This window comes from Trifolium pratense, linkage group LG2, assembly GCF_020283565.1.
Source record: "Trifolium pratense cultivar HEN17-A07 linkage group LG2, ARS_RC_1.1, whole genome shotgun sequence".
Lineage (NCBI taxonomy): Eukaryota > Viridiplantae > Streptophyta > Magnoliopsida > Fabales > Fabaceae > Trifolium > Trifolium pratense.
In genome coordinates this window covers 7,058,618-7,062,858 of record NC_060060.1, presented here as the reverse complement: position 1 = coordinate 7,062,858, position 4,241 = coordinate 7,058,618, and the positions used below count along the sequence as shown (strand labels likewise).

Sequence of the window (4,241 nt, the reverse complement as noted above, 5' to 3'; positions counted from 1 at the left end):
TTGAATTCAAGTGATTAATGAGCTTTCTTAGGACGGATCATTTAAAAGAACCTGGGTTCAATTTTTGATGAAATAATTCTTGATCAGACTTTCCTAACTTTACGACCGAACTCTAAATTATCAGGGGCCTCTTCTCTTGGAAACTAGAGGACTAATACCTAAACAAATTATTCATCATTTACTCTATATGTTTTTAATGGCAGAGTTAACATAAATATGGTATATGATTGAGTTAATGGTTCCAAATCGAGAAAAGGAATATGTACAACAAAAGTTGTCTAGTCCAATCACATCTATTTTAGCAAAATTAACGCAGCCTATATGAATATTATTTTTAATATGAGTCATAGAAAGTTGTCTAGTCCAATCACATCATTTTAGCAAAAATATTCACTTGTAAATTAGTAAAGACAAAAACAGAGATGAATATTTTCTATTGTTTTGGAAAAAAGTTGCAACACCTTTGTAACACATCATGCCAAAAACTTACTTATCTTATCAAATCAATTTTTTTTTAGCAGCATGTTTTTGTCGTTTCATTCTCCTAAGAGCAAATCCATTATGGATTCAAATTGTATATTTCATTTCTATTTCCATTTTGGGTTTTGGATTTCTCAAAGTTATAAATCCTTTAAATCAAACAAAACCTAAAAACTTAGATTTGTTCTTCACATCCATTTCAGCCACAACAGTTTCAAGCATGTCCACAGTTGAAATGGAAACTTTTTCTAATCCTCAACTAATCATCATTACCATCTTAATGTTCATAGGTAGTGAAATCTTCACATCAATGGTAGGACTTCATTTCATTAGATCAAGACTCGAAACCGATCTCGATAAAATCGCGTCTTCTCATGCACGTCTTGCTTCACTAAGCCCTTTCATTGTTGATCAAATTCATTTTGAACTTGAAATGGTCACAAACGAGGTACACAATAAATCCCACGAATCTTTACATAGTATATCACATGAGTCTTTGCACAATAAATCACACCAATCTTTGCACAATATTTCACATGAATCATTGAGTACAACAAATGAAAATTTAAGGTACTTGTCTATGAAATATTTGGGTTATGTAGTTCTTGGTTACATTGTAATTCTCCATATTACAGGTGTATTTGGAGTTACTCTATACCTTGAAATGATTCCTAGTGCCAAACAAGTACTAAAAATCAAGGGTCTAAACATAACCACATTCTCTATTTTTACAATAGTTTCAACTTTTGCAAATTGTGGTTTTGTTCCGACAAACGAAAACATGGTTGTTTTTAGACAAAATTCAGGTCTTTTACTTATGCTTATCCCACAAGTACTTCTTGGGAATACATTGTACCCTGCATGTTTAAGATTTTGTATATGGGTATTGGGAAAATTTTACAAGAAGAAAGAGTGTAATTATCTTTTGAAACATACTGAAGAGGTTGGTTACAAACATTTGTTAAAGGCGAAACATTCTGTTTTTCTTGTGGCTACTGTTTTTGGGTTGATTGTGGTCCAAGTTACATTGTTTTGTGTAATGGATTGGGATTCAGAAGGTTTGAAGGGTTTGAATAATTATGAGAAATTGATTGGTGTGTTGTTTCAAAGTGTGAATTCAAGACATACAGGAGAAAGTATTGTGGATATCTCAATTCTATCACAAGCCATGTTGGTATTGTTTGTGCTCATGATGTTAGTTTCTCTCTATTTCCCCTGCCTCAATTATTATTATTTTTTGTCAGGTAATTTGGCGGCTAGAAATTCCACCCTTAAGGGGGATAAGTGGGATGATTGGGGTTTGAACCCCTGCCCCTGCATATATAATGCAATGTCCTACCAACTGAGCTAAGCCCACGAGACAACAATTATCTATTATTAGACTAATGATATTAGACACTAATTTTTCATACATGCACTTTTATGCCCTTTAAAAATGCATGTTCCAACATTTATTTTTTAAAAATGCATTATTGCAGTTTGCTAGTAGGTTACATATATAATATAATAATGTCAATTTCACTTATCATCATTTCCATTTTTCAATTACAATTATTTTGCATAATTTGACTTCTTATTATTCCTAGGTTTTCTCTTGACTTCAAATATCATAGATATATTTAATATATTGAGACACAAATTTGAATTTAAGTTATTCACTTTCTTACACTTATGAAAACGCACACAAATTGTTCAATTAAGCTTACCTCAATTAGTAAGGACATCGCAATGTGCAGGAGCCTGAATTCGAATCCGGTACATTTCACCTATTTATCTTTAAAGTAGATTTTCTAGCAACCAAACTACTTGACAAAAAAAATGTACACAATTCTTTTTTGACATCTACTTGTTACTAATTTCTACACATGATGTACAGGTACCTTCCTCCTTACACCTCATTCCTCCCCATAAAAGATAATAGGAAAAATTCAAAAAAGTAGTAAAAGGATGAAAAAGAGAAGAGGAAAAGTTACAGAGAATTTGATATTATCTCAACTCTCCTATTTAGTCATATTCAATTATTCATCATACTAGTGTGCATAACAGAGAGGAAAAAATTGAAGGAAGATCCTCTCAATTTCAACGTTTTAAACATTGTTGTTGAAGTTATCAGGTTAATTACATTTCTATTAATTCCAACCTCTCTCATTTCATTCAATTCTTACGCCAACTCTTCCTCTAATTCCAGCATTAATTACAAGTTTATAATCTGAATTGTACTTACAACACTATTGAATTATTTTATTTTTTTAGTTTTATTTTTCTATTTTATATGCAATTATATAAAAATAATCATCGCTTTCAAATTAGCTTAATAATTCATTAAATATTTTGATTATTATTATTTATAATAATTGATTAAATATTTTGATTATTTCAATAATTACCACATATTCTTAATATTTTAATTATTTCAATAATTACATAAACATATTATTGACAAAAATATTAAAGTATTAGTAACCTAGATAATGTAGTGACTCCGATTTGAATCTGAAAAAATTAAAATAGGGTTTATCATGTTACTTGCTGCCCTTCAAATCAAAAACATCATTAATTCCTCGTGGCAGTAGCAGATGCATCTTACTTGGTCACATCACCCACAAACATGATACGGTGTTAACTAACTTTATACGACGATGTTTTCTTTTCCAACCCCCTCATTTTTTTTATACCCCAAAAATCTAATTTTGCCCCTAGTGGTATGAAACATTTTTGCCAAAAAACTTTGGTTTATATTCACCGAAGCCAAATATTAGACCATTTCGGTAACTGCGAACCGAACATTAGCGTTTTCGGTACACAGAAAACGAACGTCAGCTTGTTCAGTACCTGCGAACCGAAATGTCATAGATTTCGGTACGTTGGTCGCTAAAATTAGGCCATTTTCGGTAGCAGTTTACCGAAATAATTGTTTTGGTACCTGCGAACCAAAATGTCCCAGATTTCGATAAGTGGTTACCGAAATTTATCAGCATGTCATATTATTTCGATTCGTATAAACCGCAATACCCAAAGGACAAAAACGGAAATTCAGGGGTAGAAAAGAATTGAGGGGGTTTGGGAGAGAAAACATCTTACATGATTCAACATGTCCCTGGCCCAAAAGGCCCATTTATAAAAAAAGTGACAATTTAAAAAGAGGTGGAATTTTTATTTTTTTTTATACTTCTAATAGTATAATTACTTTCATCATATTGTTTATGTGGGATATATATATTATGCTCAAGTTGTTTATTTAGTATAATATAAATATAATATAATTAACACATGTATGTATATGAACATGCAGTGCGTATGGGAGCGTAGGATTTAGTACAGGATACAGTTGTGAAAGACAATTGCATCCAGAAGCAAATTGTGAAAACAAGTGGTTTGGATTTGTTGGAAAATGGAGTGATGAAGGTAAAATCATTGTTATACTTGTTATGTTGTTTGGAAGGCTCAAAAAAGTCAATATGGATGGAGGCAAGCCATGGAAACTTCTCTGAATTTATTTTTTTTTGAAAACGTATCCGATCTTAGGACCGACTAATCCAAATGGACCAATCTCACCGCCCACTTGCGGGGGCCCATTTAAAGCCAGAGTTTTTTGCTCTGAATATTATTGATTCACTATATACACATTTGTACAATATTGTCTTAAGAAAACTATGTGGAAGGCTCGTTACAATTCCATTAATGTAAGCGATTTTTAGTGTATATGATTGAATTGAGATTTTAAGAATGTGCTAAATATATATATGTTATGTTTAGGTAGG

General features: G+C 31.5%; 1 pseudogene; it reads left to right on the top strand.

Moving 5' to 3' along the window:
• The first annotated feature begins 422 nt into the window (after positions 1 to 422).
• On the top strand, positions 423 to 3,971 carry LOC123906699 (annotated as a pseudogene).
• The last annotated feature ends 270 nt before the right edge of the window (positions 3,972 to 4,241 follow it).